The sequence below is a fragment of the Neoarius graeffei genome, chromosome 3 (genome assembly GCF_027579695.1).
Source record: "Neoarius graeffei isolate fNeoGra1 chromosome 3, fNeoGra1.pri, whole genome shotgun sequence".
In the NCBI taxonomy this organism is placed as follows: Eukaryota; Metazoa; Chordata; class Actinopteri; order Siluriformes; family Ariidae; genus Neoarius; species Neoarius graeffei.
This window is the reverse complement of record NC_083571.1, coordinates 37,893,508-37,915,725: the sequence shown is the minus strand read 5'-3', so window position 1 is coordinate 37,915,725 and position 22,218 is coordinate 37,893,508. Positions and strand designations below refer to the sequence as shown.

Below are 22,218 nucleotides of genomic sequence, written 5' to 3'. Positions count from 1 at the left end.
AGAATCACTGGTCTAGGTGATTCATGCTTAATCTGTTTGGACAGTCAGTATATAATGAACACACTGAAGAGGAGTTCATGACTTCATTGGTGAATTATTTATTTATTTATTTTTTTTATTTCAGTCCGACCCATGTGACAATGAAGCCCATTTGCAAAACCGAGTTTGATCCCCTTTATTTAGAAGAAGGCAGTGTTTTACAGCTCCTGTATGGTTTTACGTAATGCTATTATAATATGATCAGGTACAGGACCATCATGACAAGCTACAAGATCAAGATTTACTCAAACTAAAATAATTGCAGGTTTGTTCTTGTGCATGTGGTGAGAAGCATTATACAGACATCAGCAAAGATAGATAGATAGATAGATAGATAGATAGATAGATAGATAGATAGATAGATAGATAGATAGATAGATAGATAGATAGATAGATAGATCTTTATTGTCCCCTCAAGGGACAAATGTTCACCAACTGTCAGACTTGGAACACCTACAACATACTGTATAAGTACAATAAAGGCATAACCAACATTAAACAGGTATAAAATGTGTACACACCGACAGAAGACATTCAGACAAAAACAAGCGACAGGCATCAAGACATTGAACAGATATCAAATCAAATATCCAGGGATGTGATTTTTCCGCGAATTCGCGGAATTCTGCTTTTTTCACCTCAAAATTTGAAAAAAAATTTTTTTTCCGATTTTTCACTCAAAAATCCGCATTCATATCCTATTCGTTCCGACTTTCAGTAATTCCGTCATTGAGATGAAATGAGGTACGTGATTGGCCCATCGCTCTGTAACAACCAATGAACGCGCTTGTTAGATAGCTGTACGTAAGCTCGCTTCAAACAAAGAGTTGAAAGATGGCAGCCTCCATGATCGAGCGTAAAGATGCACCTGATCATCAGTTTGGTGTGTGTGTGTGTGTGTGTGTGTGTGTGTGTGTGTTTAAAGTAAATAAACATGGGGAAGAAGAAAATCAACCCAGCTCATTTCTTTCCCCATAATAAACCTGCGAGTGGTGATGGTGTCACTGCACGTGCGACAGTTGGGTATGTTTTCGCAGGGTGACGAAGGTTGCCGTGGCAACAGGGCCTCGTGCCATCTGTTGCTTCCTGGATGCGCATGCGCACGCTATGAAAGCTGTGGTGAAAAGGTTAGCATCGGAGGCTAAACCTTCTGAGGAGAAAAGAAGGGGTAGGTTTTATTTCAGTTTGTTTTAGTTACGTCCGAAGAAACAGCAGTTTAAATTACGGCTCTAGTTTACAAATCAAAATGGTTACTCAGTGAAAACAAAACAAAAGCTAGAGAGAGGGGGAGCGGTGGGAGTTTAACCCGGGAAAGTGAGTCTGTGAGGCGGCAGTGATGCTTGATCCCTCCCGCCTCCTCTCACTTTACCTCAGAGTCTCTGCCAACTTCATCACAGATTATTTCACCTTTTTCACTCCAAGTTAGTTTTAATTTTCGCTCAAAACTTTTCCCACAGCGTGGATGTAAGGTAATTATACACAATTTTGATTTGTTTATTCAATATTAAAATGTTAGTGCAAATAATACACACTTGCCAACTTTTCAAAATTCTCATGAGGGAGAAAAGTGCGTGAAAGACATTTTCAATTGGCCGAGGGTCTGATGCACGGTTGAAATGATAAAAACAGTGGATCCCAATTAATTGCAAACACATTTTTTGTGAATGTTTAGTGAAAAAGTGATTTTTATTCCTGCATATGAAAATCCTCAAGTGAGTGAACACTGTACAGTTCTGTATATGAGTCAATTTCACAGAAAACATATTTTTTTTGTCCGGATGTGTTTTGTTTACATTTTGAGATTTCTAAAACCTTTTTATGGTCTCATATGATAAAACATTATCAGTTCTACCTTGCATTTCAAAATTTGACTACTTTGGTTCATAAATGTGTATTTTGTAGCAAATTTTAGGGTCGAAAATGAGCAAAAATGGCTGTCTCACTGAAAAGAGACTTTTTTTCAGACATGATTCTTAATGTTAGACAAAGGTGGAATTGAAACTTTTTCATGTTCAACGACAAGACTGTGGAAACCACAATGGACATATGATGTCACAAATTGAAAATGCCATTAAGAAAAGATATTTTTTCGATGTTTTGTTAATTTTTGTACCTGTCCCAGAGGTTTGTGTCAATTCTGTTACCGTGATTAATCACATAACAAAAATAAATGCTCCCAAAAACTATTATTGAAATTATTTGTTGCCAAGGATCTACATATTCTCACCTTTTATATGGATGGCAGAATGAACTGAATCTGAGAATATTTACTTAAAAATTTCAGTTTTGGTAAGTAGTCTATGCATGACTAATTTTTTTGTCAATCCTGTTACCCTGTCTAAACGGGGTGTGCAGTAACTTAACCAAATATTAAGTTGCCATACATAAGAAGCAAACCAGGAGACTACCAGGAGCAATAGAGTTTAATAAATAATGGTGGATGAATTCTTATGTTGCATCATGTTTGTTTGAAAAGGCACATTTAGGTATGTTCAACTTCTACAGTAATTGAAAGTATAAATTTTGTTTTTCCTTATACAATTTTCTGTTTATTCTAATGCAGATGATTTAATTTAGAATGACATTTTTAGGTTTTATGTTTTGGCTTTTTGTCAGTTAAGAATCATTGAATTTACTATAGGGGCTCAGAGTTGCATGTTGACCATTAAATTGGCTTGAATTTGTTAATCATGACAAGTTTTTTCTTGTGTGTTTGCTTGCCATTTTAGTGCAATTTTTAAGTCAGAAAACCCCAGAACCCAGGAGCTTCGGGGGGCTTCGCCCCCCTTGTCCCCCCACCAGGGCGCTGCCCTGGACCAGCTGGGGGCCTACGGCCCCCAGACCCCCGGCTAAAATTTTCAGATAATTTCACCAGCCCCAAATCACATCCCTGAATATCAAATCAAATATACTCACTTAGACAAGAAACCATTCAGACAGTAGACCTACAACATGTATATCTGCATCAGACAGTCCGTCACTATTTACCCAGTCCAGGAAAGTCTGTACAGGGTTACTGTGGGAGGCAGTTCAGTGCATAGATGGCAGACGGTACAAAACTCTTCCTAAAACGTGCCCGTCTCCATCTTAAAGTCCTATACCTGCGACCAGATGGGAGCAGTGTGAAAAGTGGGTAAAGAGGGTGATTGTGGTCTTCAATTATTGACACTGCGAGGCGTGTGACAGCTTTGAGGTTGAGCTCAGTAAGGTTGCGTGTGGGGTGGTGAATGATTTTGGAGGCTGTGTGTGTGTGATTTTTGTCAAATTGTTTCTGTTGGAGGTGGAGAGCATATTATAGAAGCAGGGTGAACAGTACAATAGAATAGGCTGGATGATGCTGGAGTACAGAAGGGACAGGAGATGAGGGGCGACAGAGAGAGCACTGAGCTTGCGGATGACATAGAGCCTTTGTTGAGACCTCTTGTGGATGTTAGTGATGTGTTGATCAAATGTCAGCTTATTGTCTATAGTGAGTCCCAGGTACTTGAAATGGCTGACCTGTTCAACCTTCTGATTATGGATGAGGGTGGAGGGCAGAACAGTGGTGTCTGAATTGTGAAATACCATTTCCTTTGTTTTTGCCACATTGAGTTCCAGAAAGTTATCTGTGCACCACTGGGTAAAAAGAGAGATGGATGACTGGTAGGCCGTGATGGAGTCATTGTCGCTCAGCAAATCTAGGATGGCAGTGTCGTCAGAATATTTAAAGTATGTGGTGACGGGTGAGGGGCTGTTTATTACTAAAACTTTCATCAGTTAAATCATTCTGCAAATAAATCACTGACCAACATCCAAGAGCAATGCTCAAAACTTTATTATTTCATAAAATCAGGATTCAGGACAGAATTGAGGAGAGACACGTCTAACTCCATCAGCAGAAATGGAAAGGAGTAAATGCAGATAAATCCAAAAGTAATACAAGAAACTGTAACTACTTTCATCATATAATGAGGATTGAACTTGATTATCATCCTGTAATAGTGCATAATTTTTTGTAAATTTGCTCCAAATCAGAAGAGAGAGAAAAACATGACCTGCACCAAACATCCGGAAATAAATTCTGAAAAATTTGGTAAATTCTATGGGAACTAACTTTATAAATCTTTTGCACACCCAGTCATGCAGTAATTAAGGCTATACTGATGTGTGTATTGTGTGCTGTTGGTTCTGCAACGTTCTCTCTCAGCGGTAGAAGATGAGCACCGCCGCCTCGGTCACCTGCTTACTGGCGCTTGAGCCTGTGTGAGTGCCGTAACCGACCCAGTCGAAAGCCGTGAAATCTCCACACTGCCTCGGAGACTCTTCAGGAAAATATCCACCTCCTTCAATACAGAACTACACACACACCAGCTTTACATTTAATACATGGACTATTGAGTGTGTGTAATCATTCTGGATCCTTTGAGTTTGTTTTTCCTCTTCTGCTTTTTTTTTCATGGAAGCTAAATAATCATCATGTTGTGATCTTCTGACATTAAATGAGGTGATATCATGACTAATTATGTACATTCCAGTTTTCTACCCTTTGCAACTTCATGATACATCAACTTTTTCACCAAATAATGGTAAAGTGTATGGTTTTAAAAATGATGGCCCCTCCAGGTGATCCGGATGTCTGAATTGATTCTACAGCACTTACAGCAAGAAACAGCCCTGACAGACACCATAAGCATGATTCACTTGTGTTTGTAAATTACTTCCAGGCTGATTCTCTTATTTTTACAAATTATTTCTTGGTTAATTCATTTCCATGTGCAAATGACTCATTTGATTCAGTTGTGTGTGTAAATGATTCCAAATTGATTAATTTACATGTATAAATGACTCCTCAGGTGAAGTGGTGCTTTAGTCGTGGTGTCTGTGAATGTTGCCTTTAAATGTGGACAGAATAAGGATCTCATGGGGCAGATATCTTCCTAAAGAGACAGACTTTATCTCAGAAACACCCTGGAGCTTCAATAATATTAATTAGAGCCTCATAAATACCAGTCTCCTGGTTTAAAGTCTTTTTTTAATCGCTGTGTGAACAGAACAGATTTAATTCTCACGTGTTCAGTGTGCTTTGGGTTTGAGTCCTGAGCAGATTGCCATCGCTGCGCTTTCTGTGTTTATCGCTCAGAATGTGATGAATCCAGGTTCAGAATACCCTGGAGAGACATTAAGATATTTATTTTAATTCATTAAAATATACAGTGGAAAATAATAGCCTTTAATCCCTAGGGTTTAGGAATAAATATGAATATTCCATTAAATTAAGAAGTGTCCCCATGTCCTCCCTCCAGTCCTAACAGCCTATTAACAAAAATATTAGCTAAATTAGCTAGTTATTTAAATAACTGCTGATAAACTAGCTAAATCTGTCAGAATACAATGTTACCATGGCAACAACCATCTAATATTTGTGATGTTAAAGCAAAACATTTCGAACAGAGCATTTGTTTTAGTGCTGCATTATTTTCACATACTTTCTAGTTTGATGGTTTGGGAGGCAGTGGTCTGGTTGTCATGGTAACCAGGAAAATTTCACTGTGAGTCTTAATGCTATGCTATCAAGCTAACAGTCTGCACTAAACAGAATATCTCACAATATGTAATACTCTGAGATATTTCTGTGCTTCCTGTTGAGTGCAGTATTGTGGTGGTTCGAAGCTCAGCCCAACTGGCATGTCAATCATTCTTCCTGCTAAAGCTATGCTAGAAAACATCACTTCCTTAATATAACATACTTCTTCATGTGTTTAGTTCCTAGCCTGCTGCTGTTTGACAATTAACTGAAAATGTGATGAAGGGCAGTAAAATGTATTTCTTGGAAAATAAATTGTGGTTCTCATCAGTAGGGGTGCAACTTGTGTCCCCATTGTGGATTTTTATTTTCTATACCCACCTCTGATGAGGGGTCCGTACAGGTTAAGGTTGGATTTGGTGTCTCCAACATCGTACACTACAGGAACAGCGGGGCCATGGTTAGCAGGACAGCTTCCGACATTGTACTTCACTGGGAATCGCTGGAAACCAGAGAATACTGAATTAATGTAAGTATTAGAAATATACTGTGATATAAATTCATGGGAAATATATATAGTTATATAACTGTTAGACAAACATTGTTTATATAAACGTTATTATCCAAGCTTTAGATGAATGCTATATAAGGTTAAATAAAGTGTTAAGTGAGTGTTAAATGAAGGTTAAATGCGTGTGTGGGGAGCCTAAGAGCATTAGAGGAATGTTAGATGAATGTGAGACTGGTGTTGGATTAGAGTTAGATTAGCATCAGAAGACATTACATCAGAGCTAATGGCAACAGGACACAACATTTCTAAAGTGAACCTTCCAGGAATGAATGTTCTGTTACCTTGAAGAGATTGTAGAAGTTTCCTCTGTAGTTCTTGAGGAATCTGTTCTCCGTGTGGTAGCGCAGGAATGATGTTGGTTTCCAATGATCCACTCGCTCGTTATTTGGAACGTGCCACACTGCCACGTCCTCCGCTGCGATGTCATAATACCCAGGATTCTGTGGGATAAAGTACAAAGACGAGGAAGAAGAATCTTCTCATCATGTCAGAATTTCCTCATAACGATGGAAGATATTTGTATTTAACATTAAGTGTATTTATGGAGCTCACTGTTGTTACCTCGCCTGGGACGGAGTCCACCAGGGGGTGAGGTATTGGTTTCAGTGGGGTTTCTTTGTTTTGTTTTGTTTTTTGTCAACGATATTACGGGAAAACAGCTGGAACAATCTTCATTTAACTTTCAGCATAGAAGGCCATTAGTCTCAAATAGAACCTCCAACTTTTTGGGGGTCATTTGGTCAAGGTCAAGGTTTTTGTGGTGACTGTCTCATATAGAGGCGGTAGCTACTATGTCATCGTGCTGTAAGAATGTAAGAGTGTAACAATCGCGCACTGCGCATCACCAGAACGGGGAACTGTGATCTCACGTTATCATTGTGTTGTAAAAATGAGTGTAACAATAGCACATTGCGCATGCGCACAAGTATTACAGTTATTACCTCACCTGGGACGGAGTCAACCGAGGGCGAGGTATTGTTTTCAGTCAGGTTTCTTTGTTAACGATATTACGGGAGAATGGCTGGACCAATCTTCATGAAACTTTCAGGATATATGGGCATTGGTCTCATATAGACCCGCCAACAGTTTAAGGGTCATCTGGTCAAGGTCAAGGCCACAGTGACCAAAAAGTTTAAAAAAAAAAAAAGCTCTGACCTCAGACTGCAGGAGCAGTGCCTCAGAAAGACTCCTCCCACAAACACTGATTGGATCACTACCTGGCTTGTTTGCATATGCAGTGCTGTCATTGGATGGTTTCTTGGTTCATTTACATCCGCAAGGAAGGGGTTTTGTCCACGCCCACTTTTAAACCCCATTGATGATAACTTCACTGCTGTGATTTGTTATAAATTAATTATAAATAAATGGACGAGACTAAAGAAATCACTTTCAGACATGTTTATGCTTATTACAGAGGGAAAATGTGTTCCACTGAGCTCTAGCGCCGGGCCATTTCTGTGAAATAAGAGTTTGGGTCATGGCGACAGTGTGTGTATGTCAGCCTCGGTTTGAAGGTTTCAGTTTCGAAAACTGTAAGAGTTGAATAATATAAAGTACAGACACTTGGTATATTTTACTTCTGTGATATTTTTTTTAAATTGTTCATTTTTGGTTTACCCTTCATTTCTGTGGCTACTGCCTCATAGTGTAAATATATATGCAAGGCCGGATTAACTATATGGGCCTGCGGCACAGTGCCCAGGGGCACTAACCACTCACAGCCAGTGGGGGGGCACCACATGAAAGAAACTTTAAAAATATTTTTCGTGAATGTTTGTACACTTAAAATGGTTATACACTTGACATTGTTAAATAGTCATATATAATTCATTATGAACACTAATTTCATAAGAACAACAACAATAATCATAATTCTGAGCAAGAGTGGCCTGTGACCATTAACCCCCCTTTCCTCAACCTGTCAGTTGAGCCAGTCCACCTACGGTGAAATGTATCATTTTTTTTAAAAACCGCGGTGGAAATGAAAAATGGACAGACATCAATTGAGTGGTTGTGCGAAGAGAAAATTAAAAAAAGAGACTCCAGGCGTGTAGCTGCAATTAAAAATGTTCCAGTGTTAGATCGTTTTTTTTATAAAAACATCGACAACTGCTGTCACTACCAGCGCTGAAGCCGGGGAGGAGGGGATGTGCGAAGCCACTTTAAGCCAGGTAGAGATCAGTTCACACCATGGTGACGAGAAGGAAGACAAGGGTGTTATGGATGTCAACCCAGCGCAGCCGACGCCAGTAGAACACTTCTCTATTTTAACTGATCCTGCGCTATGGGGAGAACATGTCTAGGTTCATACAGAACAGATACTCTTTGAATTGATACACATATGTACATTGTACATCTGAATATGCCGTACTCAGGGGTGTAGCACCAAATTCTGGGCCCTATGCACAAGCAGTGGCCATGGGCCCCCCCAAAAAAGCTCAGCAGTTAACAATGCTGAAAGTATCTAACAACAAGGGCGTACTACCAGTCCAGTCAGTTATGTAGCCACACATTAATCTAATAACTCTTAAATGAATAAAAAACCCTAATCACACAATACTTCACTGAATCTTTGTTTTATTTGCAGAATGATTAAAAGTTGTAACAGTAAATGCCACCAAAGGTCACCAAACACCTATGACATTGAGACTAAATTAGGCTATTAGCCTAATTATGTTATGGCCCAATAATAAATATTAATTTAATTTTCGATTAGTATACTATTGGAATGTAAACAAAAAAGGCATCATGTTATTTCTAATTTTGTGTTGTGCAGTTTTTAGCACTGACAATCGCCGTGGTATTGAAGCATTTATAACCATGGGTGTTCATTTAATGTAGGCTATTTGCTTTCACATTTGGACTCACCTTTCTTGGGAAAGAAGTTTGTGAGCAGTTGCTTTCCCTCATTTCTTTTCTTGTCTCTTTCCTGCCTCTCTTTTTGTTTCTGAAAACCGGATTTTGTTTTCTTGTGCATCATCTTCCATAGCACAGATAGCCTACAACGCGCAGCGCTGCTTCAGCAGAATGAACGCTACGTTAAATGCGCCGAGTTAAAGAGGCCGGTGAAAGCAGACTAAACCATTTCGTGCAAAGGGTGGGGGGCCTGTCCCCGGACACTATATGTAGGCTAGGACACACAATTCAATCCATTAATCAAACGATTTATTTACCCAAAACATTACATTTACATTAGTTAGCAACATATATTGTGATCTTTAAATGGTATTGACATTTAAAGGAAAATAAAATTACAGACTCCTCAAGGGCCCTCCCCCCACTTGGGGCCCTGGTAACTCAGTCCCCCTTTTCCCCCCACTACGACGCCCCTGGCCGTACTGGATGTTATTTGAATTTATATTTCGAATTGAGACATTTGAATATGTTGCCTAGATCGATGCTATTTTAATTGATACACATTTTGAATTGACACATTTGAATATGCTGTATTGTATATAGATGGATGCTGTTTAAATTGCTGATACCGTTTGACTTGATACACATTTTGAATTGAGACATTTTAATATGGATAGAATAGAGTATGGATGCTTTGAAGGTTTTTACTGAGACATACAAATATATGCTGCTCATTTTTGAATAAGACATTTCAATATGCCGACATGCATATCGTTGGTTGTTTTCAGTGAATTTGATGGGCTGATGTAGCCTACTTAATAAATTTTCATTGAGGAAGAATGACCTTGTTTATGTGTACTATTGTTTATGTATATGCTACTATTTTTGACAGCAAAGGGCAAGGTTTGTGAGTGTGTGCAGGAGGTTACTGAACGTGTGCGCGCAGGGTGGTGGTGGTGGGGGGGGACTTGAGGTATAGTGCCCAGGGGCACCGCATTGGCTTAATACGGCACTGTATATATGCTATATTTACTGTCTGGACATGGGATCAGAAAACAATTTTATTTATAAGCAGTAGCCACATGTACCCATAGGGTACCTATTTTTTTTTCGTGATATCTTCCTTCATATTCATCATAAGTGCTACCAGCTGAGGTTTGTTTTGCCTGGCAACACTTGTTATTATTGTAAATTTTATCATACTTTAATGATATTTATTCCATATTCTCATTTGTTTAGGTTTGTGTTTTATTTCTTTTGATTTGGACCTTGAAGTCATCACTGGTTGCAGCTTCTGCAGTGCCGAATGTGACGGTGTTACTCCACGATCCGTCTCCCTCAGGTACATGTGGACTTCCACCCTGCTGACTGGACCAGCGATCACCTTTACATTAGAGTTACAGTAGATAAACATTACAGGAACATTAGATCAAGGTTAGATGAACATTAGATAAATGTTAAAGGAGGGTTAGTTCAAGGTTAGATAAATGTTAGATGAGCATTAGATGAAGGTGAGAAGAACATTAGAAAAATGTTTGAGGAATTTTAGATGAAGGTTAGATGAACATGAGATAAACGTTAGAGGATGTTGAGACGAACATTAGATAAATGTTAGAGGAGCATTAGACAAACATTAGATAAATGTTAGAGGAGCGTGTGACAGCGAGGGTGTGGTCGAGCATCGGCTGTGAACGCCAAGGAGTCAGGTCGAACCAGCAGGTAACATGTGACGAGTTACACCTATGTCTAATTCCTGGCTGTCCATGAATGTGTGTCTGTGTGTCTTTCAGATGGCCAGTAGAGAGAGAGAGCTGCATTCTGCAACCTCTGCATGTGTGTAAATGTATTCAGTGGTGCTTGAAAGTTTGTGAACCCTTTAGAATTTTCTATATTTCTGCATAAATATGACCTAAAACATCATCAGATTTTCACACAAGTCCTAAAAGTAGATAAAGAGAACCCAGTTAAACAAATGAGACAAAAATATTATACTTGGTCATTTATTTATTGAGGAAAATGATCCAATATTACATATTTGTGAGTGGCAAAAGTATGTGAACTTTTGCTTTAAGTATCTGGTGTGACTCCCTTGTGCAGCAATAACTGCAACTAAACGTTTCCGGTAACTGTTGATCAGTTCTGCACACTGGCTTGGAGGAATTTTAGCCCATTCCTCTGTACAGAACAGCTTCAACTCTGGGATATTGGTGGGTTTCTTCACATGAACTGCTCGCTTCAGGTCCTTCCACAACATTTTGATTGGATTAAGGTCAGGACTTTGACTTGGCCATTCCAGAACATGAACTTTATTCTTCTTTAACCATTCTTTGGTAGAACAACTTGTGTCCTTAGGGTCGTTGTCCTACTGCATGACCCACCTTTTCTTGAGATTCAGTTCATGGACAGATGTCCTGACATTTTCCTTTCAAATTTGCTGGTATAATTCAGAATTCATTGTTCCATCAATGATGGCAAGCCATCCTGGCCCAGATGTAGCAAAACAGGCCCAAACCATGATACTACCACCACCATGTTTCACAGATGGGATAAGGTTCTTATGCTGGAAAGCAGTGTTTTACTTTCTCCAAACATAATGCTTCTCATTTAAACCAAAAAGTTTTATTTTGGTCTCATCTGTCCACAAAACATTTTTCCAATAGCCTTCTGTCTTGTCCACATGATCTTTAGCAAACTGCAGATGAGCAGCAATGTTCTTTTTGGAGAGCAGTGGCTTTCTCCCTGCAACCCTGCCATGCACACCATTGTTGTTCAGTGTTCTCCTGATGGTGGACCCATGAACATTAACATTAGCCAATGTGAGAGAGGCCTTCAGTTGCTTAGAAGTTACCCTGGGGTCCTTTGTGACCTCTCCGACTATTACACACCTTGCTCTTGGAGTGATCTTTGTTGGTCGACCACTCCCGGGGAGGGTAACAATGGTCTTGAATTTCCTCTGTTTGTATGCAATCTGTCTGACTGTGGATTGGTGGAGTCCAAACTCTTTAGAGATGGTTTTGTAACCTTTTCCAGCCTGATGAGCATCAGCAATGCTTTTTCTGAGGTCCTCAGAAATCTCCTTTGTTCGTGCCATGATACACTTCCACAAATGTGCTGTGAAGATCAGACTTTGATAGATCCCTGTTCTTTCAATAAAACAGGGTGCCCACTCACACCTGATTGTCATCCCATTGAAACACCTGACTCTAATTTCACCTTCAAATTAACTGCTAATCCTAGAGGTTCACATAGGTTTGCCACTCATAGATATGTAATATTGGATCATTTTCCTCAATAAATAAAAGACCAAGTATAATATTTTTCTCATTTGTTTGACTGGGTTCTCTTTATCCACTTTTAGGACTTGTGTGAAAATCTGATTGTTTTAGGTCATATTTATGCAGAAATATAGAACATTCTAAAGGGTTCACAAACTTTCCAGCACCACGGTAAATATTAAAATTAAAAGTGGACCTTGGATTGTAGTGCCTGTCTCCAGTTCCTCATTATTTCACCTCAGGGAAGTGTGACAGTGTTAGATGGAAGTTAGATGAACATGAGATAAAAGTTAGAGAAATGTTCGATGAAGGTTAGATGAACATTAAGAAGAAGAAACCTTTATTTGTCACATGAACACTTCAAGCACAATGAAATTCATCCTCTGCATTTAACCCATCTGAAGCAGTGAACACACATCTCGCACTCTAACATTAGTTAAATGTTAGAGGAGCATTAGACAAACATTAGATAAATGTTCGAGGACAGATAGATGAAAGTTAAATAAAAATTAGACAAATGTTAGAGGAGCATGAGATGAACATTTAATAAATGTTAGAGGAGCGTGAGATGAAGGTTATATAAACATTCAAGGAACATTAGATGAAGGTGAGATGAATGTTAGAGAAGCTTTGGATGAAGGTTAGATAAAAGTAACCCTCTCTGACATGCTGAAGCCTCTCTACACATCCAGGTACTCTGCGTTATGTTTTATTGTTGTGATGGGTTGATGAGTGGGGAGAGAATGAAGCACCGGAGACGGGGGTTCTGGATTGTGGCTGAGACTTGTCAACACTTTATCGGCTGCTGGCTCCACCACCCATTCAGATCAATATACAAAAAATTTTTTTTCCCTATAGAAATGATATTCATGTGCTTGTATGAATGAATGAATGAATGAATGAATGAATGAATGAACCTACGGTCTCAAAATAATACTCCAAGACTGAAAATAACACATTATGTCACATGCACATTAACTTAGGCATTCAAAATATATGACGTGGTGAGAAAATAACTTAAATGACATAAAACAGCTGATTGAAAGAATATTTCACCCCACACTGTTCCCGTGGAATGTGTGCTCTACTCGCGGCACAAAAAGCTAGCCAACCTTACCCCCAACATATTTTTCATAAAGATATTAATGTGTTTGCTTCTCAAACCTACACCAAATTGTAGATAACCAGCTTAATTAACACTTTGATGAACAAATAGATTAGAGGGCCGATTTTTAGTTGAATTATTTTAAAGGAGTTACGCAGAACCATGGCCTCTCTTTTTGTTTATAAATGCCTTGAGACCTCAAGAATGGCATAGAAATAGTTTTAAGCATTAATAATAAATCTAATATTGTAATTTTTATGATTAAAATGATTCATATAGGTAGCAGTCTGAGTGAATGACCTTGACATCTGCGACGTCACTGCAGGAAGGCTATCGGTCTCATTGCCATTTTTGCTATTCTAAAACACAGAGCTGACTGCAACTTTGAGCTTCCATTTTGAGCTAATTTATCGCCATGCCACGTAGATGTGTTGCTGGCGGGTGCAGCAACACGACAGAAGATGGATTTACGTTGCATTAATGGCCCAAGAATGTTCAAACTGCAAAGATTTGGACGCATTTTGCGAGAAGTTCACGGGGACATTGAGCGCCTCTGAAGTGGTCTCTCCTCTGCTCTGCACATTTTACTGAAGACTCGTACGACACCTCTGATGTGTTGAGGAGCGTTGGCTATAAGCCCGTATTGAAAGAGGGTGCAGTACCAACAATTAAGGGAAAAGAAAACTACAAGAAAAGGAAAGTAAGTTCAGTTGCACCAGTTCTCCCAGAGTGTGAGCTGAGGGTTGTTGCTAAAACCCAGGATGGAATGGGACGGGATGGAATGGGACATATCACTTGGGCAGTGACCTCCCCATTGTTGTTGCTAAAACCGGTGGCATCCCGTCCCATCCCGGGTTTTAGTAATTGCCTGAGCCGAGCAGTAATAGCGGAGTAATCAGTATGGAGAAGATGGAGAATGAGTGGAGCAGCCGTCTGATTTCTCCACTGGATATGCTTGCCTCAGCAACAATATCTTGCCCTTGCATGGAAGAAGCGAATGAACGGAGAACTGAACAAACAACTGAAAGTCAGATTGTTTCAAAACAATCGGCCACAAGGTTGGCCTTCAAGAAGTGAGAGCACTGATGGGTAAGACCGACTCTCATTTGGATACAAAACAACAAAAACAACAACACTCGTTTACCTGCATTTAGATTAATACATGTAACTTGTATTGTGTATTTCAGTTACCGGTATAAGATTATTTAATTTGCTTCAGAATGTGATTCTCAGTTCAGCTGATTATTTAATTAGCCTTTTATGTTTCATCAGTGAAAATGCATGCATGCACATATATGTTGCATAAGTTATAACACCTATCCTGTTTTAATGAGAATCAACCCACAATCAATGAAGTCAAATCAGTCTTAGTTGAGCAAGTCGGTGACGGTATTTCTTACTTTCACCATAAATTTTTATTTATATGAGTTTATCTTTTGCTGTAAAAGGCCTCGACCCTAAAATCGGTTACCGCAGTGACGTCACGCACTCAGGGCTGGCTGGCTCAGCGGGGCAGCTCGAATTCCAACTTTGCGGTCGATTTTTAACTCAAAAATATATATATTTTGAATTCCCATTTATGCAGCATACAAGAGTCAAGGATGGAGAGGCTATCCACTCAGAAATGTATTTAAAAATAAAGGCTTTGCGTATCTCCTTTAAGATTATGCCGGCTGCCACTACCATTGCTTACCTTTCAGATCAATATACAAAAACATTTAACCAAGATGCCGTCCCACACAACAGGAATCGCCGAACTACAGTCTCAAAAAATACAGATCAAAAAATTACACAATATTCCACACTGTAGTGCAGAGTGAGGCTCTGACACTGTTCGGAATTTTCTTTAATGAAATGTCAGCTTGGTTCGCATGTACCTTCATTGACTTTAAATTTTTCCTTGAGCTCTTTGCAGCTTTGGGGAGTGGAATATTCCATTTCTGCAGAAATAAATGTGGGTTTACACCATTGTGTTTTATTCTACATGAATTAAACTCTGAATTAATTGGGACACATACGGTATCTACTGCAACACAGAACATGTTTTTGCAGCCCAGTGGTTTCTTGTGTTTTATTACAGTTTAAACAACATAATGATCCCAAATGGAAGTAAATAAGGAGCTGAATGTATGGGGAAATGATTGACAGCTCACTCTGTGCATTTTGAGGGTCACGTTTTGAAACCTGACAGTGCTGTAAATCATTAATACATGGTGTGTATAGAGTGTGCAATTAAAGCAATAAGGATTTGGGGCTTTTATACATCACTAAACTTTTAATAATACCAGTGTTTTGGTGTTTATCCATCATTTTTAACAAAACCCTTCAGCTCTGCCCTTTACTGACTCGGTTAGTTTACATTTTAGGGATGTTTCATTCCACACTCACACTGCAGGGTCACAGCATTCTGTAGGACAGGTGAAGATACTCCTCCATCTCACCGTTACTGGCTAGAGACTTTAGAGAGAATTTGGTACTCGCTCAGGTCTGGCTTACTTTTCTTCTTCGATCACTGACATATTATATTTAATAAAAAATGTATTTGATTTATTTAATTCTCCCTTCACCCTTGGGTGAGCTTTGTGTATTTGTACAGTATACAGTCTGTATTCAATTGAAGAACTATTCTGCAATTTCTCTTTTTGCTTAAAATGTGTTTGTTAATTAATTAACTAACTAACTAACTAACTAACTAACTAACTAACTAACTAACTAACTAACTAACGTGTTAGTTAATTAATTAACACATTAATCTTTTGGCATTCTTCCATGCAAGCTGCACTGTTGATCAGTCCCTAAAATTTGTCACCTCGTTATACACATACTAGTAAATACTTGCAGTGTGTTTATGTTCGAAATACCCGTCTGCTGTCTGCATTTTGCAGAATGATTTTCAAGATAGCAGAAGAAAAATTAAACAACCTGCAATTTTGCAGAATGAAAAAATCAGGGTCGGGATACAATGGTTCTCAATTTAGCAAACTAGCGGCGCTGTAAATAAACTGAAACCTGCGCCGCGCGAACCTGACGGCGTTTTCCAGGTCAAAGTTGAGCAATATTTACGTAATACTGATGAAAGGCGACGATAACCAAATAAGAGCAGTTGCCATTTTCTGATGTAAGCTTTCGTCACTTTTAATACCTGCCGGGAGGACCCGACAACTACCTTGGCAGTGTTCGGCAGTTTCCGCCATGCATCTCCCAGAATTCAATGCGGCACAACAAACATGGCTCCCAAGAAGAGGATTGTTTCTTCGGGGCAGGAGTCCGAAAAAAACGCCAAGAAAACAAGGATGATTTTGTCGTATCTCGGCAAAACCGGCAGCCAGTGTGACTCCAACAACAACAGCGACAGATCACGGGTCCGCGAGGGGGACAAAAATGAAGATGGTTGCTGTTATAGTTGCATACATATATATTGGTAAATTGTATAGGTTTGTATATATTGTATTGTTGAATCATGCAAAATTATAGTGATATTGTATCCCTTTTGAAGACAGCAACAGTATTTTACCTTTATTCATAGATACTTTTGAATATTTTGTTTTCTCATACCAAGCTACACTAATACATGTTTTGTGTACATATTCTATTTTTTTTTTTTTTTTTTTACTAGTGCTGTCTTGCCTGTGGTGCAGACTAGCACAAAGTAAAACAGTTGCCCTGTAAGACAAAGCTCATAGGTTCAGTTCTGTAGCTCTCAGTTCTGCCATGATTAGTTTGTACCCAGTTCTCTGTTGTTAGTTTAAAGCAGTGAAGCCCCTGCAGTAGTTCTCAGTTCAGTTCATGACCTTGCACTTTAGAAGCCAGGCAAACACAATGAACCCAAACGTCTTTCCATTTGCCAGTTGGGTTTTATTCCTTAATGGCATCAATTCTTTGCATCATCGTAAGATGTAACAGAGTGTAGAATTGAAACCTTGCTTTCAATTTAAAACTACAGGTTGCAGATGCAAACACTATGAATGAAGTACATTTTGGGTAACAATCTATTGTTCAAGCTATAAACTTAATCTTGACAAAATGCAACATGATGTGTAACATAAAAATGAATGTTTTGTTTCTTGAAGAACAGTTGTGTTCTATTTTTTATTGTGGTGATCCCTTTATTAGTATGTTGTGTGGAAGGATAATGTGTGGGCGTGATAACTAGTACATTTATGAATTAGTAGCCCGTAGTGTCAGGGCAAGGGGGATGAAATACCTGTGGAGGTATCATGGAATGATAACTTTGCTGCAGAGAAGGATCTGTGAAGACTGAAATTAAAAATAGAGTGAGAGAACAAAGAATTACAGTAATGCTATGAGTTGTAAAGCTAGATATGATGTAATTAAAGGCATCATTAGGTTGAGAAGGGTGTAGTATGGAGGCTTGTGTATTTGCAGAAAATATTTCCAAATTGCAGAACAAAATTTTGACATTCTGCAATATTGCAGAACACTGGAAAAAAGTATTTCGACCACTGTATGTGTGTGTGTGTATATATATATATATATATATATATATATATATATATATATATATATATATATATATATATACACAGCAGCACAGGGGCTCCACAGGGTACAGTGCTCTCTCCTTTCCTCTTTACACTTTACACATCTGACTTCAGCTACAACACAGACAGCTGCCACCTCCAGAAGTTCTCAGATGATACAGCCATCGTTGGACGTGTGTCAGAGGGGGACGATCTGGAGTACAGAGAGGTCATCACCAATTTTGTCGCCTGGTGTGAACTGAACCACCTGCGCATCAACGCCAGCAAGACAAAGGAGGTGGTAATCGATTTCAGAAGGACGGTTCCTCAAATTGCACCAGTGAACATCCAGAGTTTGGAAATTGAGATCGTGGAGGAGTACAAATACCTGGGTGTTCACCTTAACAACAAACTGGACTGGACTAACAACACAGATGTCCTGTACAAGAAGGGCCAAAGATGTCTCCACCTCTTGAGAAGACTGAGGTCTTTTGGTGTGTGCAGGACACTACTTAGGACTTTTTATGACTCTGTGACATCAGCGATTTTCTATGCTGTGGTCTGCTGGGGCTGTGGAAGTTCAGAGAGGGACAGGAAGAAACTTAAACTGGTCAGAAGGGCTGGCTCAGTCTTGGACTGTCCTCTGGACTCCATTGAGGTGGTGGGTGAGAGGAGGATGTTAGCCAAGCTGACCTCAATCATGGATAACCCCTTTCACCCCCTACATGAGGCTGTGGGGGCTTTAAGCAGCTCTTTTAGTAGTAGACTGCTACACCCACAGTGTAAGAAGGAGAGATACCGCAGGTCATTCATACCTGCTGCTGTCAGACTTTATAACACCCACAACTTGTAACGTAGCAACAATAACCTGTTTGTCGTTATATTTGCACTACACTACATCACCACTACTACCTCTGCCATCTCTCATCGATGCAATTATGTGCAATAATATAGGACTTAAACTATTTTTATGCATACTTATATATAATTTGTGTATGTGTGTGTGTGTATGTATATATATATATATATATATATATATATAAAATTTATGTATATGTGTGTGTGTGTGTGTGTGTATATACACACACACAGAGTCTACCTGTAATGTGCAATTTTTCCGAGCCTCTCAATAAGGCAATTTTTCTATACTTTTTCACGGTAGATAATGCAAATAGCACTTTGTATTTAATCCTTTGTTTGTCTAATTTTTATTTCAGTTTTATTTGTTATCTGTTTGACATTTTCTTGCTGCTATAACACGTGAATTTCCCCAATGTGGGATGAATAAAGTGAATCTAATCTCATCTCATTATCTGTAGCCGCTTTATCCTGTTCTACAGGGTCGCAGGCAAGCTGGAGCCTATCCCAGCTGACTACGGGTGAAAGGCGGGGTACACCCTGGACAAGTCGCCAGGTCATCACAGGGCTGACACATAGACACAGACAACCATTCACACTCACATTCACACCTATGGTCAATTTAGAGCCACCAGTTAACCTAACCTGCATGTCTTTGGACTGTGGGGGAAACCGGAGCACCTGGAGGAAACCCACGCGGACACGGGGAGAACATGCAAACTCCACACAGAAAGGCCCTTCTGGACCTTCTTGCTGTGAGGCGATAGCGCTAACCACTCCTACCTACCTATCTACCTATCTATATAAAATTAGGCAGTAATGCATACATCACACAATTACAGGGAATTATGTGGTTATGATCATTCGAGCTTCATATTCAAAGAGTCTTTCAATCCCATTTTGGTCAGTCATTTCTGTCCATAATTGAATGACAATTTTCTAGAGCTAAAACCAGTTCTGTGCAGAAAACTTAAAGAGGGTAGCTTATTCCAAAATATGAAGCCCTAGTAAACTAAGAATAATTAATTGAAATAGCACAAAACAAAAATGCAGACTGGACTTAATGATAAAAGCAATCTCAATATTTATTTATAGTCAGCAGGAAAATAGAAAATGTTTCATCAAAGTTTTAAAACAACTATATAAAAAGGATAAAAAATGAAAGAAATGGTTGTATAAAACATAGTGAAATTGTTCTGAATTACGTTGTGTTCTGTATTTTTCTTCGCCCCAGTTTTTGACAAATATTGAGTTTTGCACCCATGGTTTCCTTAATCATCTTTTCTTCACTCCCTGGATGAAGTCTCTTAAAGTCTAAAAATAGATAAAGAGAAATAGTTTTATAAGTAAGTGTCATCCGTTCCTGTTTGTTATTTTTTAACTTGTTTGGTCAAATAAATTGTATTATCTAGGCAATTTCTGGGCATAGAGATTTGTTATATACTTTTTTGACATATTTTGGCACTCAAGATTTCAATTATATGACAAAGACTGGTTCATGCCTTTATGTGAGGAAAGCTGTGGGCAATACCCTCAAAAACCCATGTAAACATCTGCATATATAGACGACCATCTCATTTTAGACTGGAGGGAAACTCGAGCTGGATTACTTGGCACTTAATTTTGAAAAGCCACAAACACTGGGTACATGTTCATAACCCTTGGCTACGAAGGGCTACCACTTGTTTAGTTGATTTGTTTGATTGGGAATTGAATTGCATTAATTTGAACTTGCAACCTCGAGGCTTTTGATGGATTTAACACAGCATGGTTGCCCCCAGAGCCTCTGAGGCCCCATTCTTGTTTTATTTTTATGAAAAATGTAATTATGCACGTCCTTCTAATGTCGTTCAAGAAATTAGTTTCAAAGAAACATTCGACATGACTTCTCAGTGCTTTTCAGCAGAGTTGCATCTTGTTTTTAACTATAGTATTTCTGTCAGTAAAGAAAAAACTATACGTACGTATGACAGCAGAAACTTTGTTTTCATCCAACATGGGTCTTTCAGTTTGATCCTTGAAGGCATTGGACTTCTTCCCCATTACACTACAATTGGCCAGCTCATTTCTGGAAAACACTGCTTCACATATGGTATATGTAGTTTTCCTTAAATCTACTCTGCTCACATACTGTAAATTTGAAGCATTTACAGACACCCCAAATCCAAGGTCAACCTGGAAATATAAAAGAAAAAGAATTCAAATTCACATAATATTCCTGTTGGCTTGGTGTTTGTCACTCGCGTACATAACGGTAATGCAATCATAATTGGGAGATCTAGAAAGAGGTGCACAGAGTAGAAATTTCCGACCTTAGAATCAAATTGTCAGTTGTTAGCACTCTTGTCACACTGGAGGCCAAGCAGCTAGGTGCTGCTATTAATAATTATCAATTCTTCAGCAATCAATCTAACTTCAAGTGAGATAGTACTGAAAAAAATTGTGAAAGTACTTCTCAAACTCCCTTTCAAACACTGAGTCTCAACACTATTTTCATATTTTAGAGATATATGATATCTTACCTGACCATTTGCATCAACTGGGTAGTCAAAAACTTTCTGCTGGCTAACTTGGGGCTGTGGCAGCTGCCTCAGTGGGGTTGCAGGCCGAGATGAAGTGGGCATCACTGCCAAAGACTGTGATGAGCAGAGAGTGTTCTGTGCTCAAACATGTACTGGTGGTATTGATATGAACTCTGTAAGGGGCTCCTGTCTTTCATTACTGGTAGCAGGGGAATGGGCTACTACCAATCTCTTCGAATCTTCCATCTTTTGAAGGATGTCGGGTAAACCTACAAAGAAATTAAATACAAAATAAACTATAATTGTGGCTAGTGCCAGGTGCACAGCAAGAATTAAAATATGTGTGAAAAAATAAAAATATGCATGCATGATTTTGATTATGCTTATAGTTTCAGTGAAGCAGTTAGTACCTATTTCTTTTGAGCATGAATACTAGATCTGGTCCAGTATAAATTCAAAACAAATCTATATAGTATATATAGCTTATATACCAATACCACATTTTTACACCAAAATATTATGTACTTTTAATAGCATCAAAATTCAATAAATAGTTACATACCCTCGACGATACATAGGCTGTTTCTCAAAGCCTCCTTTTCCTCTTTAAGCCTCTTGACTTCTGACCACAGGGTAATTGTCTCCTCCGTATCACCATCATTGCTGGCTTGAGCACTACAGGAACTGGCCAATTCTCTAAAAAGGGTTTTCTATAATGACAATACACAAGATATATAATGTTTTGAACAACTTGATTAAATTTGCATTTAAAGGAGCACACTTTTATTATTCTTGTAGATGGATATAATATGCCTTGTACAAAACAAGTGATATACTTTGGGCTGTTAAAATATAAAAGTATACTCATTCAATATTGATACTGATTCCTTAAAGTGACATGATCACCCAACAGATTAGTTATTTTTGAGTTATTACAGACCCACACAATAATACATATATTTCACAAGAAGTAAAATAGAAGTTTTTCATTCATTCCACCCTTACCTC

General features: G+C 38.7%; 1 pseudogene; it reads right to left on the bottom strand.

Annotated features, from left to right (window-relative positions):
• Positions 1 to 4,127: 4,127 nt before the first annotated feature.
• LOC132882546 (intelectin-like) lies at positions 4,128 to 21,312 on the bottom strand (annotated as a pseudogene).
• Between the last annotated feature and the right edge of the window lie 906 nt (positions 21,313 to 22,218).